This window comes from Equus asinus, chromosome 21 (assembly GCF_041296235.1).
Source record: "Equus asinus isolate D_3611 breed Donkey chromosome 21, EquAss-T2T_v2, whole genome shotgun sequence".
Lineage (NCBI taxonomy): Eukaryota > Metazoa > Chordata > Mammalia > Perissodactyla > Equidae > Equus > Equus asinus.
This window is the reverse complement of record NC_091810.1, coordinates 12,010,921-12,030,491: the sequence shown is the minus strand read 5'-3', so window position 1 is coordinate 12,030,491 and position 19,571 is coordinate 12,010,921. Positions and strand designations below refer to the sequence as shown.

Below are 19,571 nucleotides of genomic sequence, written 5' to 3'. Positions count from 1 at the left end.
TATCCAAGTCAAATAAAGCACCCAGAATCATTAAGTTGATTTCCGTGCCTATAGCTTAATGCATTGTGACACCCACTTCTCACCCTACCCTCAAAACTAATTCCCAGTCACCATGTGCTCTCAGAAGTTTGGCCCCCATTCTTAGAGAACTGAAGCCATGCTACTGGCTTCACTTAGGCCAGAGATTGCAAATTGGCTACTCACACTTTTTTTTTTCCTTGTAAATTAGTTGTCAACATGCAAGGCTGAATCATTTCGTCATCTATTGAAAAAAAAACAGAAGATATGGCAGCAGTGGACCCTTAATTCCCATGGAGACAACAGCGTGCAGAATCTGAGTGGCCAGGTGCCGCCTCTCAGATGGCACACCTGTTCCCCCTTCCCCAGCTCCCATTATCCTCTCTTCTAGAGACCTAAGCCGCAGTCATCATTTATACTACTTCTGATGCTACTGCTCTTCTCACTCCCGCCCCTTTACGTATCCTACAGCCATTTAAGTCTGTGACCCCTGGTTTTCACCATTACATCACCATATCCTATTTTGTTTCCGCATCACCATCTTGTGCAGACACTGGCAGAAAATGGCTCATCACCCTAAATGCACTCTGCATCACCCTAAATGCACTGAGTCCCTGGCTAGTGCGGGAAAATACCTGATTCATTTAAAAGTAATAATCTATCCCACATCCTAGGCGTTTAATAACGGCCAGGCGTGGGGATGATAAAGCTAAACAAGGCAAGTTTCCTTTGAGGAATTCACAAAGTTTTGCGTTCTCACCATGCTTTATACTTTTCGAGGTGCCTCAATATGCGTTATAGCTCCTTAGTTCCTCCGAAGAATCACGTGGGGGGAAATGCAGGGCAATTCTATTTCTTGCCTTAAAGTTAAGACAGTTGCCCGGGGACGCGTTCGCTGTTTACTGCCGCTTTTTACAGCGCCAGGCACTCCTCCAGGTTCCAGGAGGCCCCCCGGGAACAGAAAGGCAGAAGCGCCCCTAAGTAACGGCGCTTCCAGCGGCGGGAGTGGGAAACGATAACGGGGCGGGAGAATTCGGGGAGTGGGAACACTGCGAACGCTGCCAGCCCAAGGACGCGCCCGAGGGCAGCGAGCCGCCCCGGCTGGGCAGAGATGGTCTGCGCGGAGGCACGGCGGGCCGAGCGCCGAGGGACTGCGGGCCCCCAGCCCAGCCCGGCGCCGCCCCACCCCGCGCCCGGCCCCGGAACCAAGACGAGCTTTCGAGGGGCCCACGCTCCCGCTGTACTCACGGAGCTGCCGCCCCCGGCCCGAGGCCCGGCCCCGCTCGCTCCGCAGGGGCCGCCCGCGATGGCGCCCGCCCTGGCCTGCAGGCCGCCTGACGCTCGGGGGCGGAGGGCGCGGGCCTGACGGAGCCGCACTGCCCAATATGGGCCTGCGCCGGCCGAGCGATATAAATAGACGCCGGGGCGGCGGGGGGAGCAGGGCGCTGGCAGCTCCGCTGAGGCGACAGGTGCTCGCCCTCGGCGCCTCAGGCGGCCGGTGACCACGCCGCCACAGCCCCGCCGGCCTCTCTGCGCCTGCGCGGGCCCTTCCCGCGCGGCTTCAGATGGCGACTAGCCAGCCAGAGGGCCACTCTGCGCCTGCGCCAGTCTCCCCGCGACGACCCGCGTGCGGGCAATGGAGGTAGGCCGGGATGGGGCGAGGACACGTTTCCAAAGAGAATCTGAAATCGAACTTTTAAAAATGCCAAGTCTGTCCGTTTAATGTTTCTGAAAAATGCAAAATGGCCAAGAAACCTTGTGTGTGGTCTCATTGAACGTGGCCCGGGGAGTACGATTGCCAGGTGAAATACTGGATGCCCAGTTAAATGTAAATTTCAGATAAACAACCAGTATTTTTTTAGTATAGGTATGTCCCAAATATTGCATGCTCAATTCACATTTAACTGGGTGTGAGTCTTTTGTTGTTGTTTGTTTGCTTTTGGTTCTGTTTCAATTCTGGGAAATCTACTTTCAGGTCACCAGATGATGTGCAGGTCCACTGAGGGGTTGGGTTGGTGCTATCTGTAGGTGTGTCATGGGAATCCACAAGTCTGTTTCCTGGAGTTTTGCAGCACAAGGGTTAGTTAGCAGTACCTGATAGGCACCTTACCAGCAAAAGTTGCAGACAGTCCTTCTGGAGGTGTCTTTTCCGATAGACAAAATCTCCAGGTTGCAACGTATGATTCTTAAGGTCTTTGTCTCTCTAGAGAAAGATTGCTCTAATAGAAGCAATTAGGCCTTTACAATATTGGAGTATATCTCCTTTTATCAGCTGTCAGTCAAAAGAGGCATGAGACAAGTGCTTTGGGCATCCTGTGACTGTCTCAAACGTGAGAGCTTATGAGTTCCAAAGGGGGTGGATCTGAGATTTAGAAGGACCAATGGCAATGCTGTTGGCCAAGGTATTTGGAGGGTTTCTATAAATTTTGCAAATTGAGTCTTAATAATGCTGTTAGTGGGTTCAACTGAACCAGGGGATTGAGGGTGGTAAGTGCAGTGAAAGTGTTGTAAAACTGGCCAAACAGCACAGTCTTGTTGAAGTGCCAGAGCAGTAAAATGGGTTCTTTGGTCACTATGAAGCTTGAGAGGAGTTCCCCAAGTAGGGATAATCTTTTCCAAAAGGACATTAACCACAGAACAGGCAGGAGCCTGTCTGCAAGGAAAAGCTTGAGTCCAGTGAGAAAACATGCAGACCATGGCTAAAACGTATTTATCTCCATGAGATGGGGAAGTTGTAGGAAATCTGTGTGCCCAACCTTGAATAGTCCATTAGGCAGTTAAAAATGTCCAGGAGCAGTAGGAACAGGCTTCCCTGCGTTGTATTTTGGATAAGTGGGACAAGTGAGGTAGGCACTTTTTGTGGCCTTGTTAATATTTCCCCACCAATATTGATTCATGAATACTATCACTTTGTCAGTAGACCAATGGTTAAATGCAGGTACAGTGGTTAGGGGTGGAAATTTAGCGTCTCCGGTAGGACTGGGTTGTTATTTGGTCCAAACCAGAGCTTTCTCTTTTTATCAAACCAACAATTGTTGAATTTCCACTCTTGTTTTTCCTTTTCTGAGACCAATTGTTAGGCTTCTCTAGTCAGTTTTTCTAAGTTATCATTTGGGGAAATATCCCTTTGGACTGTGACAGAGGCTTGGTTGCTCTTGGTTCCTTTAAGGGTAGCATTCCTTGCAGAAGTATCAGCAAGGTAATTTCCCTTAGCTTCCAGAGTCAAGTTTAGAATGCCCCAGGACCTTAATAATAGCTAAAGCAGCAGGTAAAGTATAGCATCCAATAATTTCTGAACATAGAGGCCATTTTGAATTTTATTTTCACTGGAAGTAAGGAAGCCACATTACTTCCACAGCATTCCAAAATCATGAGCTACTCTAAAAGCATCTCTACCATCAGTGTAAAGGTTGGCCCTTGACTAAAGTACAAACTTGTGTAAGAACGTATAATTCAGCCTGTTGGGCTGAAGTAGCCATAGGTAAAGCTGCTGCCTCACTCGTATCAAAAGGTGTGGCAATAGCCAGCACAATATTTGCCATTGTCACCTTTTAAAAGTAGGAACCATCAGTGAACCAGGAGAAGTTGGCGATACCCAACGGAGTTTCCTGCAGATCATCACGAGGGGTCAGGAGGTGATCGGTACGCGTGAAGCAGTCATGAAGGACTGTTGGTCATGGAGGGGAGAAGAGTGATAGTATTAAGGTTATCACAACGTTAAAGAGTTATGTGAGGAGCGGTTAACAAAGGGATTTCGTAGGTGAGGCGGCTAACTGGAAAATGTTGAGTGTGATGAGAATTCAGGAGGGCTTCTACTGCACGAGCTACAGAAATGGTTAAAGGAGGTTCCGCAATGATTTTCTCCATGGCCTTAACCAAAAGGGCAGTGATAGTAATGGCTCTAAGGCAAAGGGTTATCCCTGTGCCACAGGGCCCAGTTGCTGCCTCTGGTAGCCTAGGGATCAATGGTGGTCCCTGTGTTTTTGCATGAGTACCCCAAGGGCATTCCCCTCCTTTTCATATACAAAAAGGAAAAATGGAATCTGATCGTTGGGATGTCCAAGGGCAGGTGGTTTCATCAGACTCTCCTTTAAGGCCTTAAAGGCTGTGTCACTAGTTCTTCCCGTAAAATTGAGTCGGTTTTGTTGTTCTTTAGTAAAACATACAGAGGTTTGACGGTAAGAGAGACGTTTGGAATCCAGTTTCGGCAATAACCAAGTAGCCTGAGAAAGCCTCGCAGCTGGCACTTAGTTCTGGGTTTTGGGAAACTTAGTACACCATGAAGCATGCCTCAATCTAGATTTAGCCTTGTTCTGATTTCAGATACTCTACGTATCAAAACTGGGTTTAGGCAGACTGCAATTTCTCTTTGGCGACCTTATGTCCCTTTAAGGCTAAAAGCTTTTGCAAGTGGATGCTGTCTTCCTGAGGAGACTTCGGAGGGAAAACAAAGAAGCAAACCATTCACATATCGCAGCCAAGTGAGCCGCTAGGGGACCTTGTATTATCCAGAGCGCCTTCAGGACCTGTGAGAAATAAGAAGGGCTCTCACTAAAACCCTAGGCTACTGTCCAGGTGAGTTATTTTCCTTCCCAAGTGAAGGCAAAGAGGTATTGGCTAGCTTCATCCACTGCAATGCTGAAGAATGCGCTGCGTAAATCAATTTGTTTCCAGTGGAAATGGATGTCTGTAATGTATGAGGGCTGGGAGCAACCGGGTGTTGAGAGAGAACAATGTTGGTTATTGCTTGGACGTCCTGGACAAATCTCTACCCCTGGTCCTTGGGTTTTCTCACAGGTAAAATACGAGTATTACAGGGAATAAGGAGGCCTTGAGCCTTGTAACCCTCTGTCGTAATTCAAGAGCTTTATACCTCAAAGGGCTTCTTAATTATAGGGCATTGATTAATTCAAGGGAGAGATTTTGAGGGATCCATTTGAATTTTGACGGAAGGTGCATGGTGAACTTTACCATTATCAGTTGGAGATTTTGTCCGTAAGGAGGGTGGTGGCTGATTCAGTAGGGACAAATGATCAGTGTTTCCAGAATCAGCTCTAGGAATGTTAGAGATGGAGCAAATAAGAGATGTCAAAGGGTCATTTAATTCACTTTTTTACAACTGTTAAATTCTAGAATTATTTCTCCCTTTTGAGGAAAAGAAATTCTGGCATGGTACTTTTCCAAGAAGTCTCAGCCTAATAAGTAAATAGGGATGGAGAAACTAGGGAGAAAAGGATGTGTGTCTCTCAAAGGGCCTAAACAAAAGGGTCCAGGTTCAGAGACAAGAACCTGCTGAGGTTTATTAGAAATCCCCAGTATTTGAACTGTCTTAATCCTCCGCGGCAGGGCTGCTTTATGAGTGGAGTTGAGCACTGAGAGGATGGCTCTGGTGTCAGAAAGAGATTCATCTCTGATCTGGAGAAATGCTTCTCCAAGCCGATTAAGAGTGAGGACTGGGCAGAGCCCTGTCGTTCCTCAGAGCCCTGTCATTAGGGGTTTGGAGTACATTGGAAAGGCTGATTAGAGGGCTGAAGTTGCCTGAAATGCTTAAATATGTCACAGTCTCTTTTCCAATGTCCTAGCTCTTTGCAATAATAACAGAAACTAGGAGAATTGTGGTTTTGTTTAGGGGCCTTCATTTGCTGGAGTTGAAGATTAAGAATTTTAGCAGTCTTTCTTTTAGGTGACTCATCTAGGGTGTGAGAGAGCTGGGTTTGTCACATTAACTAAGTCTGGTGTGTACATAGTTTCCTATTCCATCCTGGTCCTCTTTATTAGAAGGGAAAGGTCCTGTTCAGCCCAGCTACTCAGGTGGAACCAACATCTGAAACAAGACCAGAATTTCCTTTAAAAATAATCTGAAGTCGATTGTAATAGTTATGAACAGGTTCATCGGGTTTTTGTGCACAAGCTTGAATTTTGTTACAATCAATAGGCTTTGGGAAAGCCCTGGGAATTGCCCAGTGAAGTTGTCTAGCAATTGTTTGAGCCTGATCATACAACAGGTCAGTGGGTTAGTCTCCTGGTTGTAATTCTAGAGACTTTTCAGGATTTTCACAATTAGCAGTTTTCATCCAATGCCGGGCCTGGCCTTCACCAACAAGCATATGAACTAGCTGATATAAGTCAGAGAAAACGGGTTGATAAGTTGAGTGACTGTATTAAATTCCTCAGCAAATCTCTGAGGATCTTTGGTTACTTTGGGAAAATCTTTGACTGTGGCTCACAGTTCAGCTTTAGTCCAGGAAATATAAGAAATTAAGGGTTTAGGCTTTGGAGCTTCAGAAGGCTTCATTTTAAAGGGACAGGTTCTGATAGGTTCAGAGGAAGAGGGAGTGGGGAGAGGTTCAGGGAAAGAGGGAAGTTCGGTGAGAGATTTAGTATGGGGGAACTGAGGTTGTAGAGGAGGTGTAGATGGTAGAGAAGGGAAGGAGGAAGATGGCACTGAGGCAAGGCCTGAGCTTGAGGAGCAGGGGAGAGGAACAGGAAGCTTCGAAAGCCATTTTATCTTTTTTTAATCATTTGCCTCAGTTAATCTTAAAATTTTATTGTGTAAAGAGGCAATTTTAGACTCCTGATAATGTTTAGAAGTCTCAGAATAGACATTCCGTTCATTCTTGGAAATTACAGAGCTACAATTGTCCAATTAAGTTTTGAGAAAAGTAAGTTTGGGAGTTCAAAAGTTCCCCATAATGGCCATTGGCATTCTAAATTACTTTTGGTTAAATTGGTCATTTAGTTAGAAATGCACATGAGCAATGACTGTAGTTTTTAAGAATAAAATTGGCCAGGGTCCCTGTAGAAGGGGGCACCCTCAAAATATTGAGATAACTGGGATCCCATTTTTCAGAGGTTTTTCTTTAGAGTAAAAGAATAGTTTTCAAACAGCTTGAACAGCTCAATCAGCCTGCAGGCTTAGTACTAGCACAGTTCTAAGGGAACAGCTTAATCCCAAAGGAGTCAGGATGAAGGCTGAACAGCACAGTTCTAATAGAACAGCTTGGTTCAAAAGGGGTCAGTCTGATTCCAAAGAAATTGGACTGAAGGCTGAGCAGCCAGTTCCAATGGAACATCCTGATTCAGAAGAGTCAGGCCGAAGTGCCAAGTAAGTAGTCACAGACAAAACAAGGCCTTAACCAGAAAAGGAGAAAACCTTAAAACAGATCCTGAACAGAACCTGGAGGACCTCAAAATACAAGGAGGGTAGAAGCTCACATCTGGAGAAAGACTTACCCTCAAACTCCAGAGTCAGTGAGAAAAGCAGCAAGCTTGATGGACTGTTTTGTGGGTACCACACCTCTTTTATCACCAGCCTCAGAGTCACTGGGGATCTTCTCTGGATCCCTTTACGGGCCACCAAATGTTGACCTTAACAAATAGACAACGAGTTACTTCTCCAGCAAAAATGGGTTTATTCAGGATCGACAAAGAATTGCAGTTTGGGATTGGCAGCCGTGGCAAATCATGTGCAAGTCCCAAGCTGCAAGGAGAAGGGAAGCTCCTTTATAGAGGGGAAGAGGAAATTGGGAGGGCTATTGTAAACAGAGTCCATTGAGGAGACTGGGAGTCCCAAGGGTGGTGGCTTTTTGTTGGCTGAGCTGTGACAGTCTCTCATTGGCTGAGCTGGTGCTGGGCAAGAAGAGGAAGCCTTTCTTCTTCCCAGTGGGCTCTGCCATCATCAGAGGGCATACGAGCTCCCCTTTTTGGCCTCTCAACTGCATTTTAAATGAGGTTTCTGTTCATTAATTTTCACTAGGCCCTGTTTGATTTCCTGTTTGGCTACTTATTTCACCTCTTTCATTTGTTTCAGGAGGATAGTGGGACATGGTGTGAAGAGCTTGGGTTTGAGGTCAGAGGCTAAGTTAGAATCTTGGCTCTCAATCAGGGGCTTTAGTCAATTCTCAGAATATCTACTTGGCAAATGATTAATGAAGGATTAAGGTTTATCACATATACTGGCTTACCAAAAACTTGTTTTGGTAATAGCAAACTTGTTTTTGGAATGTGCTCCTTGAATATATTACTTATAAATATGTACTTCTTTTCTCTGCAGTGACTTACTGCTGCTTTTCTATTGCGGCTCCTTCTTGCTTGATCTCTCTCTCTTCTTGTGGTCTTTTCTGTTCTGTTTCTGTTGAAAGCTTCATTTTCAGCCTTCACTTTCTTACAATGTTGAGTTGCTTTTCTGTATTCCTTTGGAAAGATTTTGCCATTTTGGTTGAATGTCTTCCTTCATTGTGGCCCCTTGAAGCTGATCCACCTGTGTCTGGTTCTCTTTCTTGTGATTTGACTCTGAGCAGCTTTTCCTTGATACAGAAGTCATTTTTCTCCCCACACATCCTCTCCCACATCATATCATTCCTCCTTTTTAAAGGAAAAGTACATATATCTGAAATACTATTCCTGACACAGCACATTTTGGTTCTTATCTTCAGCTATATCTATAACATGGCTTGAGCAGTCTTTTTTTTTTTCATTTAATTGCTTTTTTATTGTTAAGCTCTAAAAACCAAATATTTTAATGATTATAGTTCTGTTTGGGTTTTTACTATTTCTGGAATCATATTGGCATAATATATTCTTATAGCTTTCTAAGATTTCAAAAATATTGTCATAAAAATGTTTATAGTTTTCTATCTATTTTATTTCATGACTCTGTCTATAGATTCCCCTCTCTTTTCATCTCTGAATATTTTTATTTGATCTCTCTCATTCTGTTTCTCTTTGTCTCTCTGTGTCTTTCAACCTTGCCGGAAGTTTGTTAGTTTTACTAATCTTTTCAGACAAAAATCTTTGGAATTTTTTTTTTCTGAGGAAGATTCACCCTGAGTTAACATTTGTGCCAGTCTTCCTCTGTTGTATATGTAGGTCACTGCCACAGCATGGCTGCTGATGAGTGGTGTAGGTCTGTGCCCAGGAACTGAACCTGGGCTGCCGAAACAGAGTGTGCCAAACTTAACCACTAGGCCACGAGGCCAGCCCCAGAAATGATTTTTTATTTTTATTTTATTGAGATCATAGTAGTTTATAACATTGTGAAATTGCAATTGTACATTGTTATTTGTCAGTCACCATATATGTGCCCCTTTACCCCTTGTGCCCACCCCCACCCCCTTCACCTCTGTTAACCACTAATCTATTCTCTTTGTCTGTGTGTTAGTTTATCTTCCACATATGAGTGAAATCATGTAGTGTTTGTCTTTCTCTGTCTGGCTTATTTCACTTAACATAATACCCTCATGGTCCATCCATGTTGTTGCAATTGGGATGATTTTGTATTTTTTATGGCCAAGTAGTATTCCATTGTATATATATACCACATCATCTTTATCCATTCAGAAGTCAATGGGCCCTTGTGTTACTTCCACGACTTGGCTGTTGTGATAGTGCTGCAGTGAACATAGGGGTGCATAAGTCTCTTTGAATTGTTGATTTCAATTCTTTGGATAAATACCCAGTAGTGGGATAGCTGGATCATATGGTATTTCTATTTTTAATTTTTTGAGGAATCTCCATATTATTTTCCCTAGTGACTGCACCAGTTTGCATTCCCACCAGCAGTGCATGAGAGTTTCCTTTTCTCCACACCCTCTCCAACATTTGTTATTTTTTGTCTTGGAAATTATAGCCATTGTAATGGGTATAAGGTGATATCTCATTGTAGTTTTGATTTGCATTTCCCTAATGATTAGTTATGTTGAACATGTTTTCATGTGCCCATTGGCCATCTATATATCTTCTTTGGAAAAATGTCTGTTCATATCCTCTGCCCATTTTTTTTTTATCAGGTTGTTTGTTTTTTTATTGTTGAGTTCTTTATATATTTTGGAGATTAACCCCTTGTTTGATATATGATTTGCAAATGTTTTCTCCTGGTTGGTGAGTTGTCTTTTCATTTTGTTCGTGATTTCCTTTGCCTTGCAGAAGCTCTTTAGTTTGATGAAGTCCCACTTGTTTATTTTTTCTTTTGTGTCCGTTGTTTGTGTAGACGTAGTATTTGAAAAGATGCTTCTAAGACCGGTGTCAAAGAATGTACGGCCTATATTTTCTTCTAGGAGTTTTGTAATTTCATGTCTTACCTTCAAGCCTTTAATCCATTTTGGGTTAATTTTTGTGTAGGGCAAAAGATAATGATCTACTTCATTCTTTTGCGTGTGGTTGTCCAGTTTTCCCCACACCATTTATTGGAGAGACTTTCCTTTCTCCATTGTATGTTCTTGGCTCCTTTGTCAAAGGTTAGCTGTCCGTAGATGTGTGGTTTTATTTCTGGGCTTTCATTCTGTTCCATTGATCTTTGTGCCTGTTTTTGTACCAGTACAGTGCTGTTTTGATTACCATAGCTTTGTAGTACATTTTGAAGTCAGGGATTGTGATGCCCCCAGCTTCATTCTTTTTTCTCAGGATTGCTTTAGCTATTCGGGATCTTTTGTTGCCCTATGTGAATTTTGGGATTCTTTGTTCTATTTCTGTGAAGAATGTCATTGGGATTCTGATTGGATTGCATTGAATCTGTAGATTGCTTTAGGTAGTATGGACATTTTAACTATGTTTATCCTTCCGATCCATGTGCATGGAATATCATTCCATTTCTTTATGTCATCATTCATTTCTTTCCATAATGTCTTACAGCTTTCCTTGTATAAGTCTTTCACCTCCTTGGTTAAATTTATTCCAAGATATTTTATTCTTTTTGTTGCGATTGTAAGTGGGATTATATTCTTGACTTCTGTTTCTGCTAGTTTGTTATTAGTGTATAGAAATGCAAGTGATTTTTGTAAATTGATTTTGTACCCTGCAACTTTGCTGTAGTGTGCAAATAGTGAGAGTTTCACTTCTTCCTTGCCAACTTGGATACCTTTTATTTCTTTTTCTTGCTTAATTGCTCTGGCCAAAACCTCCAGTACTATGTTGAGTAAGAGTGGTGAGAGTGGGCGCCTTTATCTTGTTCCTGGTCTCAGAGGGATGGCTTTCAGTTTTTCACAGTTGAATATGATGTTCACTATGTGTTTGTCATATATGGCCTTTATTATGTTGAGGTACTTTCCTTCAATACCCACTTTATTTAGAATTTTTGTCATAAATGGATGTTATATCTTTTCTAATGCTTTCTCTGCATTTATTGAGATGATCACGTGGTTTTTATTCCTCATTTTGTTAATGTGATGTAGCACATTGATTGGTTTGCAGATGTTGAACCATCTCTGTGTCTGTGGTATAAATGCCACTTTATCGTGGTGTATCTTCCTTTTAATGTATTGCTGTATTTGGTTTGCCAATATTTTGTAGAGGATTTTTGCATCTATGTTCATCAGTGATATTGGTCTGCAATTTTCCTTCTTTTGAGCAGTCTTTTGATTAGGAAAAAGCAGGCTCCTAAATGAAAAAACAAGCAATTTGATTATTTCAAATTTCATTCAGTCCCCAAAACAGCCTGCCACAGAATGATGAATGGATGCACGCAGCAGTATCATCTTTCTTTTATTTTCCTTTCCATGTCTTCATTCTTTTACTATCTTCTTGCAGTTCTTCTGCTGTATCTTATTGTCTGTCAAGTGATATTTTAAAAATATTAGCTGTTTCTTCCCACCTTCCTTCCTCTATCATGTATTTCTTTATGATTCTTTTCTCCTCTATGCCATTTCAATAAGTTAAACTGCTCCAGGCTCACTGCCTCAGGGGAGATCAGGACAGCAGAAACCCTAGGGGTGAGGTGGAGAGGGATGGAAATGCTCTCTTCTGATTCCAGAAGCCTAGGCCCTTTCAGGAAAGGAATGAATTATTGGCATGCATGAAACATTTGGGAGAAAACCTAAATTGGAGTAACAGATCCTCTTCCCATACCCGCTTCGCTAACTGAGGAGGAAGAAGGAAGACGACCTGTGTTCTGTTTGGCTAGACTAAGTGTGGAGAGGTTTGTGGGATCTGAGAAGAGAAGGAGTTGATGTCTCCCTCACTGAAAGGGCTACAGGGAGGCAGCCAGAACCCAGATGGGGGAATGATGCTGTAATGTCTTGGACAGTGAGGGCGCCAGGTAGCCATGGTAGAGGTTTGCATGTCCCTGAGGCCCCAATGTGACAGAGAGAGCCACTGAACCAGAGACTTGTGCAGACAAGCGCATGGGGAGCCCTCGCATAACCAGGGACCTTGGGACAATGGACCTCTCCGTGGTGTCAGTGCAGACAGATGACAGACATCAACCAGAAGCCACGCCCCTTGCCTAACTCCACTGCCTTGGTAAGACATCCTTGCCCCCTAGAACTGAGATCCAACTTTGGGGTAAGGGGAAGGTGTGGTCATCTGGTGACATGGGGACTTCAACTAGAATGCGTTAGCACCAATAAAGTTATATTTCATGTACACCATAGTTTGTGGACTGTGGAGATGGAGGGCTTGGCATAACACAAAGTCTGGTGCAGAAAAATGAGCAAAGCAGAGATAATTTGTCACCCTATGGGGGATGGGATTTTTCTTTCAGCCTTAGTTGCAGCAACAGAGAGAAACTTGAAAGAGAGATAGGAAGCAGGAACCAAACCTATCGCTACTGTGCTGTATGTTAGACTTAATGTCTTTTGTCTGTTGTCAGTCCTCCTCTCACCTCGAGTGTGAGCCTCCTGAGGTCAGGGATTATGTCTGTCTTATTCACTGCTGGACTCTCAGCACCTTGAAAAGTGCCTGGCACAAAGTTGGTGCTCAATAAATATCTGTACAGTGAATGAACAAGTGGGTGGGTCAGGGTTCTTAGTTGCAGAGAGTGGAATTCACTGGCTAATCTGGGAGTGCCACAGAGCTGAGCTTGGATCTTAGAGCGCTGCGGGCAACACAGTCAGAAGAAATGCCCCCACTACCTGCTGCTCCGCCCTTGTGAGGGGACTGGACGCCAGAAACTTCCACAGCTGCCTCAGACTCTCCCTTCGCGGTACTTGCCAGAGGACCTCGACTCACCTCCAGGTGACTTGACTCACGTCTACCTCCAGGTGTCCCGTGGGTGCCTCTGATTGACAGAGCCAAGGCATGCATCTGCACCCTGGCTTTGAGAAGGTCTAGGAAATGGAGCTTTGAAAAAGGTTTTTTACACTTTCCACTTCCTGTAGTTGGAGGGCTAGAATGTGTGTTGCTACACCCACCCCCTCATCCTGAGGTTTGTGGGCTGGGGGGACTACACCACCACCACCTGAGACGGACAAAGGTAAGTGGTGTCCTAAACAGAGTTGGGGTGGCCAGATGGGGGACAGTTCTGGAAAGCACAATGGGAGGGACTGGGAGGTGAAGGTGGTGCAGAGAATTGGGTTAAGAATAAGCAAATAAAGAACTCTAAATGGTGATGGTTGGTAGAGAACAGCAGTCTGGGCACTGGGAGCCTTCACCGTGGGTGTTGACTTCCAAAAACAGGGTGGTGGGCCTGGTGTGTTTGGTCTTAGTCCCTGTTCTGAGTGTGTGTGTGTGTCTGTGTGTGTGTGTGTGTGTGTATAGGCAGCAGAGTATTAGAGCCTGCAGCTTCATAACTATTAGTATTAGAGCCCACAGCTTATGGTTCAGCACCTGTGGGCTTGGGAGGGTGGGAGTTCCAGCAGTTGCGACGCCTTCATTTTTTGTTCTTACTGGCTGTTCCAGTCTGAAGGGCCGAGAGCATTGTTGCCTGTGCCTGTCACATGCTGCTCACCCTACAGAGCTTCATATTGTAGCCATGTGTGCCTGGCTGGCATATTTACCCACCAAGCCTGAAAGCTCTCTGAGGCCAAGAGCTCTGTCCTGTGTGCCTTTGTGGCCCACTCACATGCCTGGCTCAGGCCCTCCGGAGAATAGATGGTCAGGGAGTGTTCACTGATTCGGGTGATCAAGAGGCAAAGCTGGGAAGTGACAGAAAGGTGGGCCTGGGGATGGGACACCAGGTATCCTAACCTGGCTCTGCTCCTGCAACCCTCATGACCTCATGTAAGTAACTCAGATTCTTGCGCTGTAATAGACAAAATGATAATGCATCTGCTTCACACCTGAGTTATTAGGAGGATGAAATAGGAGAGCTAATGGGTGTGAAAGCGCTTTGATAAGCTATAAAGTGACTCGAAGTCATTTTCCACTGACGAGGCATGTGTTATTAAATGGAAACTCCTTTCCCCGAAGATCTTGAAAATGAGACAGAAAGCCATCCCTTACTGGTAGTATTTATTGCAGCCTGGCTTGTGGCAGAGATGTCGACCATACTTCTTTGGGAAGTGCTTCCACTTTAAGAATCCATCACATGGAGGCATGGGGAAGGGAGTTATTATCTGTCCACTAACCCCTGCTTTCCTGCTTCTGTGATGAGAAGCCATGCTCAGACATTGCAGCCTTTGGGTATTCAACGCTGCACACAGCTTAGTCTAGTAGATTTGAGGGTTTTTGAAAGGTCATGAAACCTTCTGGAAACCAGCTTTCTCTCCCTGTGCTTAGATTACTTCCTTTTCCCCAGCAACAAAATCCTCAAATTCTGAATTTAGGCATAATCAAATTTTGTTTTAGGCAACATGCAAATAGATTCTTAACACAGGCAGGACTAATGTTATTGTCTGTTGCATTATGAAGCAATGACTAGTTTCTTGTCTACTGTATAAGTTAAGATATATGGGTTTAGCTTCTCTAATAAAGAATTTAAATGATAATTCCCTAAAGAGGAAGAAAGTTAATTTTTCTTTCACACAACTGCCTGGGTGGAAGGATTCCAAGGCTCCTAAGGTGGCCCGGGGGTGTCATTGACCCAGGCGCCTTCTCTCTTCTTAGTCCACCTTCCCAACAGTATTGCCCTGGCCCATATGCTCCAAGATGGCTCACCGCCACCTCCAGCCGGGGGGAGGAGAGGAAAAGGATGACAAACTCCTGTTAAGGACACACCCAGGTGTCACACAACTTCTGGTCATGCACTGTTGGCCATACCTTAGTCACATGGCCAAACCTAGCAGCTTGGGAGTAGGGCTGGGAAATTTCAGCTTATCTGGGTGGCCAGGAGTTCTTTCATTCACACTATGATACAGCTAGCAGTCTTTGCTATATACGTCTCTACAGATTGATTAATTCACAATTATTTCACCTTTCATAAAGCCTTGCACCTCTACTTTCTAGCCCTCAGCTCAGGTTTAGTTTTGCATTTGTTTGTGTAATTATAAGATTAATGGCTCTTCTCCCCACTATGTATAAATGCCACGAGGGCAGGGCTGTGTCTATTTCTGCTCACCCTGGTGTCCCCAGAGCCTAGCACTGTGCCTGGCATAGAGTAGGTGCTCAATAAATAGTTGTTGAGTAAATGAATGCATATAATTAGGGAATTATCTCCCACATCCAGCTCAGGTCACCTCTTCTGTGTATCTTTCCTGGAACACATCTTTAGCAGAATTACTGATGCCATTATCTGTGTTCCCAGGGCACTCCTGCTCTGCTGTTGGCAGGTAGCATTTGGCCCATGGCATTATGGTGGTTTAGGGTCTCATACCCACTTGCCGGTGAGCTTCTCCAGGCAGAGGGTAGCCCCACTCATCTCTGCATCCCTGGGGCGCAGCTCCTGGCTGGCACACTGGAGACCCTCAACAACCTTGGGTTGAATTGCCCTTTCCTTCTACCTGCTAACACTCAGGGGGAGCAGAGAACCTTGCACCGAATTACATAAGAAAGGTTGGGATCATGCAGTATATGACTCACCAGTGAGACCTGAAAGATCCCAGCTTCTCTCTGAACTTCCAGCTAAATTCTGGATTTTGTCCTTTCCCGTTATCAGGGAAACCTGGCATTGACATTGGAAGAGTAATGCCTCCCTCTCTGTCTATCCATTTGTCTGGTCATTTATCAAATATTTATTGAGCGTCTATTCTGTGCCAGGTATAACTAGATGCTAACGAATACAGCTGTGAATAAAACAGGCATGACCCCTTGGAGAATATAATCTCTACCATTTTCATCCTCTCTCTTTTGCCTTCAAACGTAAAAACATTTTTGTAATCTTAGAAAAAATCGTTGTTACTCTTGCTGCCCTTCCTAGCAACTTTCTCTCATATCTCCTTCTTTTCACTGCTGGAAGTTTAAAATCTGTGACCTGTGCTCGTGGTGATATGTGTACATACCTGTCATATTTCCTCACTACTCATTACCCCTCTGCTAGACTTGCGTCTTGGTGGTCACAAATGACCCAGTCGAAACCAATGCCCTTTTCTCAGGCTCATTAATGACGGTTACCTTCATGGAACTATTATATTCTTTATCTGACAGTGATTTCACTTTATAGCTTTAGCCTGGACAACTTAAGAGATTTATTCTCGCCTCAAAAAAAGTTAAGCCTGCAAAAGAAGTCTGAACATAAAATACAGTATTTTAGAACTTTTTTATTGCAAAATATATCATATTACCGGTAAAAATTCATACCACTCAAAAGTGTATACAATTAACAGTGTACCCCAAATCCTCAGACTCCCTGCCCCTCCTCTCCAGAGGAACTATCATCAGTTTCTTGGGTGTCCTTCTAGAAATATTATATGAACTCAATACTTAGGGGCACCAAGATGCTTTGTTTGAGGCTGAGAATTGAAGCAGGAAGATTAACAAAAACTTATTTTGGAAGTCTACGCTGAAGTGTTGGAATAGAGGTAAAGATGGGCAAAGAAAGATTTTTTTTTTTTAAAGATATTATTTTTTCCTTTTTCTCCCCAAAGCCCCCCGGTACATAGTTGTGTATTCTTCGTTGTGGGTTCTTCTAGTTGTGGCATGTGGGACGCTGCCTCAGCGTGGTCTGACGAGCAGTGCCATGTCCGCGCCCAGGATTCGAACTAACGAAACACTGGGCCGCCTGCAGCGTAGCGCGCGAACTTAACCACTCGGCCACGGGGCCAGCCCCAAGAAAGATTTTAAAGATAGAAATAAGACGTCAGACAGTTTAGATCTAGAGGAGAGAAGAGGGTGAACAGTCAAAGATAACTACAGGGTTAACAGGCTTTAACCAAGGATTTAACATTATCAGGCGGTGGAAAGAGCCTGGGGTAAGGGGTCAGAAGACCTGACTGAAGTCTGAACTCTACCACTAACTATATGGCTTTGAGCAGATGAGCCATTGGGTCTTAGTTTCTTCAACAAAGAATTGTTGGACACCTGCTATGTGTCAGGCACCATCCTAGGTACTAAGAGTAATTATACAGCCAAAAGAAAGCCCCTACCTTATGGAGCTTACATTCTAGTGGCAGTGACAGACCACAAACAAGATTAGAAGATATTTTGTGATATGTACTGTGAAGAAAAATAAAGCAGGGTAAGGGATAGAAAGGGGTGGAGGGGGATGATACCACATATAAGGCAATCAGAGATGGCCTCTCTGAGGAGGTGACCTGAAGGACATGAGGGAGCTTCAGGGGGATTCCAATGGGCTTATCTCTATGGTCACTTCCACTCTATGGTCTGTGATTCTAAGTGAAGAAATCCCACAGTAACTTGGAAATAAAGGAGGAAATCCCATAGTGACACTTGGGCACAGCTGTAAGGTATATGTCAACAGATGAGCTGCCAACAGCCTGGGTCACTGAATGGATGAGATGGTAGAAGCCATGAGATCAGAGATGAAACTATGTTAGAGAGAGAAGCAAGGAGACCAAAGACAGTGATTGAAGGCATACCCAAAGCTGGAGATGGAAGTGGAGGAAAAGAAGATAGTGGAGATAAAAAGAATATTCCATGACATAAAAGCGATAGAAACAGAACATGACTTCAGATACCCAGTGAAGAGAAGGTGATGGTGAAGAAGGTCAGATTATGTGAAGAAGTTATGAACTGAGACAAGACCTCAGGATTTGGCTAAAATGTCACAATGTTCATGGACCGTTTCAGCGGCAAGGTGAGCAGCAGAGGCTAAACTACGGAGAGAGAAGGAGAAAGTGGGCAGTGTAAGTGTTAGGCTGCAGTAAGAACCAGCTCAGCATCTCATGCCTTCACATCACAGAAGTGTTCCTTTTGCTTGTGCAACAGTCCTAGGCAGGTATTTAGATCGAGGTAGCTTTCCTCCTTGATTTAGCTGTTCAGAGACCCTGAAGATGATGGCTCTGCCAAGGTCCCCTGGCTCTTGATCTCTTAGTCAGCCAGAAGGGAAAGAGTGGAAAAAACTGCATAGCAGGTTTGTGAGGGTCAGGCCTGGGAGAGCCAAATCTCATGTCTGCTCTCTTCCCATTGGAAAGAACAAGGCCACATGGTCACACTTAGCTGCAAGGAAGGTTGGGAAGTGGAGTCTCACTCTGTGTCTAAGAGGAAGGGAAAAAGGATTTTGGTGGACAGTTAGCTGTCTCTGTCACAGACAGGAAGCAGAGACACTGAATGTAGACCAGTATTTGTGCTTTGGACATTAGTCCCTGAAGATGTTCTGGAATATGGAGTTCTAAGTTAGAACAGTTTGGAAATGTGTTCCGTATCCCTTTTTGGAGAGTCAAAATGCAGTATTAAAGGTTCTGATGAATCCTGCAGTAAAGAGACAAAGCATTTCCTAAACATTCTTGACTTTGGGATCTCTGGATCTATGATGTGAATATGAGTCTGGGTCTGATGCATACTGAGACTCTGTGGGACACACTTGGGAAACACTGATTGGGCAAAAGAGGACCTCAGGGTGAGTTAAGGGTATGTTAAGGTAGAAGCTTGAAGTCTGTATAAAGGCAAAAACCAAGGTACCCTTGGAAAGGGGGAGATCTCAAACATTAGAGGGGAGAGAAGATTGTGGGATCAAGGCTAGAGAAGTAGGAAGGAATGGAAACCAATGTGGAGGCAGAAACGCCAGCAGTCTTTACCAGGGTGCAGAGAAATTGATTCTTTTCCTGTAAGGAAGCATGAGATTGAAAGAAATCAAGGGACTTTGTGATGACCCCTTTGGTTGATCAAGGGGGTGAGATACAGTTGGTCTGAGCAGAAGGTGTCTAGAATGAAGCTGTGGAAAGTCTCTTAAGGGTCTGAATATCTCAACTCTTCCAAAGAATAGGAAATAGATGGAAATCTCCAAAATATGTTTTATAAATTAGCACATCATTAGATTTTTAAATGAGTAGATCCCTGCCTCCCAAACTTGATAAAGACGGCTGTAAAAGAAATGACAGACTGATCTCGTTCGTGAATGTCGATGCTGTCTCCATTGCACCTGCCCAGTGCTCATGCTGCTGGAGCTCTGATTGTTTCCCAGCAGGCAGTCGTGCCTGTGATTAGTGGGTTACATGGGGCTTGCGGTTTGCATAATGCCTGTAGCTCGTTTTCTCATTTAATCCTCACGCCACCCAGGAGCATGCTGAGTCTGAGGATGGCAAATGGTGAATGACGGGGTCATACAGTGAGCACATGAGGGAGCTGGCCCGGGAACTCTTGCCCTCTAATTTCCTATCTGTTATACCAGCTGCCCCATCATCCTACTGATTATTTTCCCTTTGCATATTTAGATAGTCCCCAAATGTGATAAATGGGTCTTCTATTATCGTCTCTTGATGGAGTTTAACAGAGGAAGTCTTTGGGGTACTCTGCTAGTGATCTCCCCTTACCTCCACTATTATGCGTTGAATTGTGTCCCCCAGATT

General features: G+C 44.2%; 1 protein-coding gene and 1 long non-coding RNA gene across 10 annotated transcripts in view; one reads left to right on the top strand and one right to left on the bottom strand.

Annotated features, from left to right (window-relative positions):
• The window catches only part of KBTBD12 (kelch repeat and BTB domain containing 12), a 100,351-nt gene extending 98,799 nt beyond the window's left edge, over window positions 1–1,552 (bottom strand). For 6 of the 9 annotated variants that reach the window (XR_011496488.1, XR_011496487.1, XM_014846106.3 and 3 more), the window contains exon 1: window positions 1,267–1,552. The gene's annotated coding sequence lies outside the window, so the exon portion shown is untranslated. Of the gene's footprint in view, window positions 1–204; window positions 263–778; window positions 1,172–1,266 lie in introns of those variants that run through there. The other 3 variants (XM_044754467.2, XM_044754468.2, XM_044754469.2) reach the window with 3 other exon arrangements.
• The window catches only part of LOC123279336 (uncharacterized), a 39,578-nt gene continuing 21,464 nt past the window's right edge, over window positions 1,458–19,571 (top strand). Inside the window, exon 1 of the long non-coding RNA XR_006517326.2 lies at window positions 1,458–1,660. This is a non-coding gene — a long non-coding RNA (uncharacterized lncRNA). The remainder of the gene's footprint in view (window positions 1,661–19,571) is intronic.